Source organism: Mustela lutreola, chromosome 16, assembly GCF_030435805.1.
Source record: "Mustela lutreola isolate mMusLut2 chromosome 16, mMusLut2.pri, whole genome shotgun sequence".
NCBI classification, from domain to species: domain Eukaryota; kingdom Metazoa; phylum Chordata; class Mammalia; order Carnivora; family Mustelidae; genus Mustela; species Mustela lutreola.
The window spans coordinates 60,718,494-60,726,695 of record NC_081305.1 but is presented as its reverse complement, the minus strand read 5'-3'; the positions used below and the strand labels follow the sequence as shown (position 1 = coordinate 60,726,695).

Here is an 8,202-nt window from a genome sequence, read left to right as displayed (position 1 = left end):
GAGCCACCCAGGCGTCCCTTTTTTCCTCATTTTTATAGGTTTATTCCATCTCTTCATTGTGCCTACCCTTATATGTTTTTCATCCTTTAAAATCTTGGGAGGTAGTTTCTTCTAAGAGACCAAAATACTCCCAAAATTAAGTGAGTGACCCTGTTCTAGTCACAAGTCTAGTATATATATATATTTTTTCTTTTTTAATATTTTTTCCTTGTTTTCTTTTTTTTAAACCTTTTTTTCCCCCTTGAACTTCTTTTTTATCCCCTTTCGTTCTCCCACAACTTGGGTCTCTTCTGATTTGGTTAAAGCACATTTTCCTGGGGTCTTTACCACCTTTTTAGCATTTTATTTGCTCCTTTATGTATTCTTATCTGCTCAAAATGACAAGGTGGAAAAACTCACCACAAGAAAAAGAACAAGAGGCAGTACCAAAGGCTAGGGACCTAATCAAAACAGACATTGGTAATATGACAGAACTAGAGTTTAGAATGACAACTCTCAAGGTTCTTGCTGGGCTCGAAAAAGGCATGGAAGTTATTAGAGAAACCCTCTCCAGAGAGATAAAAGCCCTTTCTGGAGAAATAAAAGAACTAAAGCCTAACCAAGTTGAAATCAAAAGAGCTGTTAATGAGGTGCAATAAAAAATGAAAGTTCTTACTGCTAGGATAAATGAGGCAAAAGAATTAGTGATATGGAAGACCAAATGATGGAGAATAAAGAAGCTGAGCAAAATAGAGACAAACAAATACTGGACCACGAGGAGAGAATTTGAGAGATAAGTGAACCCATAAGATGACACAACATTAGAATAATTGGGATCCCTGAAGAAGAAGAAAGAGAGAGGGGAGCAGAAGGTATATTGGAGAGAATTTTGTAGAGAATTTCCTTAATATGGCAAAGGGAACAAACATCAAAATCCAGGAGATGCAAAGAATGACCCTCAAAATCAATAAAAATAGGTCCACACCCCGTAACCTGATAGTAAAATTTACAACTGTTAACAACAAAGAGAAAATCCTGAAAGCAGCCTGGGAAAAGAAGTCTGTATTGTACAACAGTAAAAATATTTGATTGGCAGCAGACTTATCCACAGAGACCTGGCAGACCAGAAAGAACTGGCATGATATATTCAGTGTTAAATGAGGAAAACATGCAGCCAGGAATACTATATCCAGCTAGGCTATCATTGAAAATAGAAGGAGAGATTAAAAACCTACCAGGACAAACAAAAGCTGAAAGAATTTGCAAACACCAAACCAACTCTCCAGGAAATATTGAAAGGGGTCCTCTAAGCAAAGAGAGAGCCTAAAAGTAGTAGATCAGAAAGGAACAGAAACAATATACAGTAACAGTCACATTATAGGCAATACAATGCCACTAAATTCATATCTCTCAATAGTTACCCTGAATGTAAATGGCCTAAATGCACCAATCAAAAGACACAGGGTATCAGAATGGATAAAAAGCAAAACCCATCAATATGCTGCCCAAGAAACTCATCATAGACCCAAAGACACCCCCAGATTTAAAGAGAGGGGGTGGAAAACAATTTACCATGCTAATGGACATCAGAAGAAAGCTGGGGTGGCAATCCTTATATCATATCAATTAGATTTTAAGCCAAAGACTATAATAAGAGATGAGGAAGGACACTATATCATACTCAAAGGGTCTGTCCAACAAGAAGACCTAACAATTTTAAATATCTATGTCCTGAACATGGGAGCAGCCAACTATATAAACCAATTAATAACAAAATCAAAGAAACACATCGACAATAATAAAATAATAGTAGGGGAATTTAACACTCCCCTCATTGAAATGGACAGATCATCCAAGCAATAGATACACAAGGAAAAAGGCCTTACATTGACACACTGGACAAGATGGACATCACAGGTATATTCAACACATTCCATCCCAAAATAACAGAATACACTTTCTTCTCTAGTGCACATGGAACATTCTCCAGAATAGACCACATCCTGGGTCATAAATCAGATCTCAACCATTATCAAAAGATTGGGATCATCCCCTGCATATTCTCAGACCACAATGCTCTGAAACTAGAACTCAATCACAAGAGGAAATTTGGAAAGAACACAAATACATGGAGACTAAACAGCATCCTTCTAAAAAATGAATTGGTCAACCAGGAAATTAAAGAAGAATTGAAAAAATTCATGGAAACAAGTGATAATGAAAACAAAAGTGTTCAAAATCTGTGGGATACAGCAAAGGCAGTCTTGAGAGGAAAATATAAAGCTGTACGAGCCTTTCTCAAGAATCAAGAAAGATCTCAAATACAAAACATACCACTACACCTAAAGGGGTCAGAGAAAGAACAACAAAGAAAGCCTAAACCCAGCAGGAAAAGAGGAATAATAAAGATCAGAGCAGAAATCAATGAAATAGAAACAAACGAACAAAAAAACACAAAAAAACAAAACCAAAAAAAAAAAAAAAAACAATAGAACAAATCAATGAAACTAGGAGCTGGTTCTTTGAAAGAATTAATAAGATTGATAACGAAAGAGAAAGGACCCAAATAAATGAAATCATGAATGAAAGAGGAGAGATCACAACCAACACCAAAGAAATACAAACAATTATAAGAACATACTATGAGCAACTCTATGCCAACAAATTCAACATTCGGGAAGAAATGGATACATTCCTAGAGACATATAAACTTCCACAACTGAACCAGGAAGAAATAGAAAACCTGAACAGACCCATAACCAGTATGGAGATTGAAACAGTCATCAAAAATCTCCAAACAAACAAAAGCCCCAGGCCAGATGGCTTCCCAGGGGAATCCTACCAAACATTTAAAGAATAATTAATTCCTATTCTCCTGATACTGTTCCAAAAAAATAGAAATGGAAGGAAAACTTTCAAACTCTTTTTTTTTCTGAGGCCAGCATCACCTTGATCCCAAAACCAGACAAGGATCCCACCAAAAAAGAAAACTACAGACCAATATCCTTGATGAACACGGATGCAAAAATTCTCACCAAAATACTAGCCAATAGGATTCAACAGTACATTAAAAGGATTATTCACCACGACCAAGTGGGATTTATTCCAGGGCTACAAGGTTGGTTCAACATCTGCAAATCAATCAATGTGATACAACACATTAATAAAAGAAAGAACAAGAACCATATGATACTCTCCATAGATGCTGAAAAAGCATTTGGCAAAGTGCAGTATTCCTTCCTGATTAAAACTCTTCAAAGTGTAGGCATAGAGGGCACATATTATCAATATTATCAAAGCCATCTATGAAAAACCCACTGCAAATATCATTCTCAATGGAGAAAAACTGAATACTTTTCTGCTGAGGTCAGGAACACGGCAGGGATGTCCGTTATCACCACTGCTATTCAACATCGTCCTAGCCTCAGCAATCAGACAACAAAAAGAAATTAAAGGCATCCAAATTTTGCAAAATTGGCAGAAGAGAAGTCAAACTATCCCTGTTTGCAGATGATATGATACTGTATGTGGAAAACTTAAAGGACTCCACTCCAAATCTGCTATAACTTGTATAGGAATTCTGTAAAGTGTCAGGATATAAATCAATGCACAGAAATTGGTTGCGTTTTTTTTTATACCAACAAGACTGAAGAAATAGAAATTAAGGAGTGAATCCCATTTACAATTGCACCCAAAACCCTAAGATACCTAGGAATAAACCTAACCAAAGAGACAAAGAATCTATACTCAGAAAACTCTAAAGTACTCATGAAAGAAATTGAAGAAGACACAAGGAAATGGAAAAATGTTCCATGCTCCTGTATTGGAAGAACAAATATTGTGAAAATGTCTATGCTACCTAAAGCAATCTACACATTTAATGCAATCCCTATCAAAATCCCATCCATTTTTTTCAAAGAAATGGGACAAATCATCCTAAAATATATATGGAACCAGAAAATACCTCGAATAGCCAGAGGAATATTGAAAAAGAAAGCCAAAGTTGTTGGCATCACAATTCCAGACTTCAAGCTCTATTACAAAGTTGTCATCATCAAGATAGTAGGGAACTGTCCCCAAAACAGACATAGATCAATGGAACAGAATAGAGAGCCCAGAAATACACCCTCAACTCTATGGCCAACTAATCTTCAACAAAGCAGGAAGGAATGTCCTATGGAGAAGAGACAGCCTCTTCAACAAACGGTGTTGGGAAAATTGAACAGCCACATGCAGAAAAATGAAGTTGGACCATTTCCTTACACCATACATGAAAATAGACTGGAAATGGATGAATAAGCATAATGTGAGAAAGAAATCCATCAAAATCCTTGAGGAGAGAACAGGTAGCAACCTCTTTGACCTCAGCAGCAGCAACTTCTTCCTAGGAACATCGCCAAAGGCAAGGGAAGCAAGGGCAAGAATGAACTATTGGGATTTCATCAGATCAAAAAGCTTTTGCACAGCAAAGGAAACAGTTAACAAAGCCAAAAGATGACTGTCAGAAGTTATCTGGGAGAAGATATTTGCAAATGACATACCAGATAAAGGGCCAGTATCTATCCAAAATCTATAAAGAGCTTATCAAACTCAACACCCTAAGAACAAATAATCCAATGAAGAAATGGGCAGAGGACATGAACAGACATTTCTTCAAAGAATACATCCAAATGGCCAACAGACACATGAAAAAATGCTCCACATCACTCGGCATCAGGGAAATACAAATCAAAACCAGAATGAGATACCACCTCACACCTTTCAGAATGGCTAAAATGAACAAGTCAGTCAATGACAGATGCTGGCGAGGATGTGGAGAAAGGGCAACCCTCCTACACTGTACGTGGGAACGCAAGCTGGTGCAATCACTCTGGAAAATAGCGTGGAGGTGCCTCAAAAAGCTGAAAATAGAACTACCGTATGACCCAGTGATTGTCGTACTGGGTATATACCCTAAAGATACAAACGTGGCATTCTGAAGGGGCACATGCACCCAAATGTTTATAGCAGCAATGTCCACAATAGTTAAACTATGGAAAGAACCTAAATGTCCTTCAAAAGATGAATCAATAAATAAGATGTGGTATATATGTACAAAGGGATACTATGCAGCCATCAAAAGAAATGAAATCCTGCTATTTGTGATGGCGTGGATGGAACTAGAGGGTATTATGTTTGGCGAAATAAATCAATCTGAGAAAGACAACTATCATATGATCTCCCTTATATGATGAAGTGGAGATGCAACATAGGCGGTTTTGGGCGTACAAAAAGAAAAATAAAAGAAGATGGGATTGGGAGGGAGACAAACCTTAAAAGACTGAATCTCACAAAACACACTGAGGGTTGCTGGGGGGAGGTGTGTTGGGAGAGGATGGTGGAGGTATGGACATTGGGGAGGGCAGGTGCTATGGTGAGTGATGGTGAGTGCTGTGAAATGTGTAAACCTGGTGATTCACAGACCTGTACCCCTAGGGATAAAAACACATTATATGTTTATAAAAAATTTTAAAAAATAATTTTAAAAATCCATTAAAGAAAAAAACACATATTGCAAGCCCAGAGCTAATCTCATATTCAATCAAAAAAGTTTGAAAGTTTTCCCCTTAAAGATCAGAAAAAAGACAAGTGTGTCCACTTTCAATACTCTCATTTGACATAGTACTGGATGTCCTAGCCAGAGAAACAAGAAACACAAAGAAATAAAAGACTCAAAAAAAAAAAAAAAAAGGAAGAAGTAAAATTTTCTTTTTTTTTTTTTGTATAACATGAACTTACATGTAAAAAAATCCTAAAAACTTCACAAAAAATTTTGAATAAACAAATTTAGTAAAGCTGCCAAATACAAGATCAATATATAAAAGACAAGAATTTTGTTTTGTTTCGTTTTTTTAATAGTTTTTCATGTAATCCTTGCTCAGTGATCAAGCTAATCTTCTCTGCATCATTCCAATTTAGTATATGTGCTGCCAAAGTAAGCACAAGACAGGAGCATTTTAACACTCTAATGATGAACTATGTGAAAAAATAAAGAAAACAATCTAATTCACAATAGCATCAAAACTAATAAATACTTAGGATAAGATTTAACTAAGAAGATGAAAGATCTGTACCCTATAAACTATGACATTGATAAAGAAATTGAAGGAGACACAAATGGAAAGATAGCTCATATTTATGAATGTTGTTTTGTTTTGCTTCTTTTTTTTTAATAGTTTTTCATGTCATCCTTGCTCAGTGATCTTTTAAAAATAGATTATTTATTTATTTATTTGACAGAAATCACAAGTAGACGGAGAGGCAGGCAGAGATAGAGAGAGGGAAGCAGGCTCCCCGCTGAGCAGACCCTGAGATCATGACATGAGCCGAAGGCAGCGGCTTAACCCACTGAGCCACCCAGGCGCACCAATAAATAATCTTTAAAAAATCCAATATTGTGTTTTTACAGAAGTAAGTAAAGAATCCTAAAATTTATATGAGACCATAAAAGACAACAAATAATCAAAGCAGTTCTGAGAAAGAATGAAGAAGTGAAATTACACTTCTTGATTTGAAACTATAATACAAAGCCCCAAAGAAAAAAGCAGTAAGGCTAAAAAAAAAAAGGATAGCTCAAAACAATAAAGTATACTGGCATAAAAACAGACCAATAAACAAGTAGAACAGAATTGAGAGTCCAGAAATAAATCCTTTCATACAGTCACCTAATATTTGACAGGGGCCAACATATGTAATGGGTAAAGATAGTCTGTTCAGTAAATGATATTTAAAACTGAATAGTCACATAAACCAGCATGAAACTGGAACCTTATATCACTCATAAATCTTAACTTGAAATAGATTAAAGACTTAAATGTGATGCATGAAACTAAATTTCCTAAAGGAAAACATAGGAAAAATTCTCCTTGACATTGGTCTTGCCAATAGTTTTTTGGATACCAGACCAAAAACACAAGCAAAAAAAGCAAAAATAAATAAATGGTATTACATCAAACTAAAGTTTCTGCATTGCCAAAAAAAAAAGGTAATGAAAACACAATCCACAGAATGGAAGAAAATACTTACAAATCTTATATCTGAAAAGAGGTTAATAACCAACAGATACAAATATATATATATATATAATTTAAAAAAAGCAAAAGGATCTCAATAGACTTTTTTTCAAAAAAGTTATATAAATGACCAACAGGAGCATTAAAAAGTGCTCAATGTAAAAAATTCAGGGCAAAGTCATTATGTTGTTTTTGTTTACCTCTGAAAAACACAGCAAGATATTACTACCTATTAGAATATATACTACCAAAAAATTAAAACTAACAAATTTTGGTAAATATTGGGGAAAATGGGGAACTTATGCACTGTGATAGGGATATAAATTTGTATGGAAAACAGTATGGAGATTATTCATATTATTAAAAGTAAAATTACCATATGATTCAGTAATCCCACTTCTAGGTATATATCTAAAGGAAACTAAGTCACTATTCAAAGACATATCTGCACTCTTATGTTCATTATAAAATTATTAACTCTAAGCAAGAGATGGAAATAACTTCAGTATCCATTAATGGATGAATGAATAAAATAAGTTTGGTAAATATATAGTATGGAATACTACTTAACCATGAAAAACTAAGATATACTGCCATTTACAATACCATGGGTGGATCTTGAAGGTATTATACTAAGTGAAATATTTCAAAGATTTTTATTTTTTAATTTATGTATTACGATATCCCTTACATACAGAATCTGAAGAAAAAGCAAACTAATGGAAACTTAGAGTTGAGTTGACAAGGGGTGAACCTGGGGTGGAATAAGGTGGTCAAAGGATACAAACTTGCAACTATAATATGAAAAAGTTCTGGGGATCTAATGTACAGCATGATGATCATAGTTAATAATATATACATACTTTTTTATTTTTCTTCCCTTTATTAAATTTTGCATATATCACATTCTTACAAGTTGAAAGTTTATAGCAATCTTGTATAAAAGAGGTCTGCTGCCACCATTTTTCTAACAACATTTGTTCATTTTGTGTCTCTCTGTCACATGTTGGTAATTCTTGCAATATTTCAAGTTTTTTCATTATTATTGTATTTGTTATGGTGATCTGTGATCAGTAATTATGACCCACTGAAAACTCAGAACTAGTTTACTTAAGGTATATACATTGTTTTTCTTTAAAGACATAATGCTTTTGAACAGTACAGTATAGTG

At 34.7% G+C, this 8,202-nt stretch overlaps 1 pseudogene; it reads right to left on the bottom strand.

Moving 5' to 3' along the window:
- Positions 1–5,845: 5,845 nt before the first annotated feature.
- On the bottom strand, positions 5,846–5,961 carry LOC131819002 (U6 spliceosomal RNA; annotated as a pseudogene).
- Between the last annotated feature and the right edge of the window lie 2,241 nt (positions 5,962–8,202).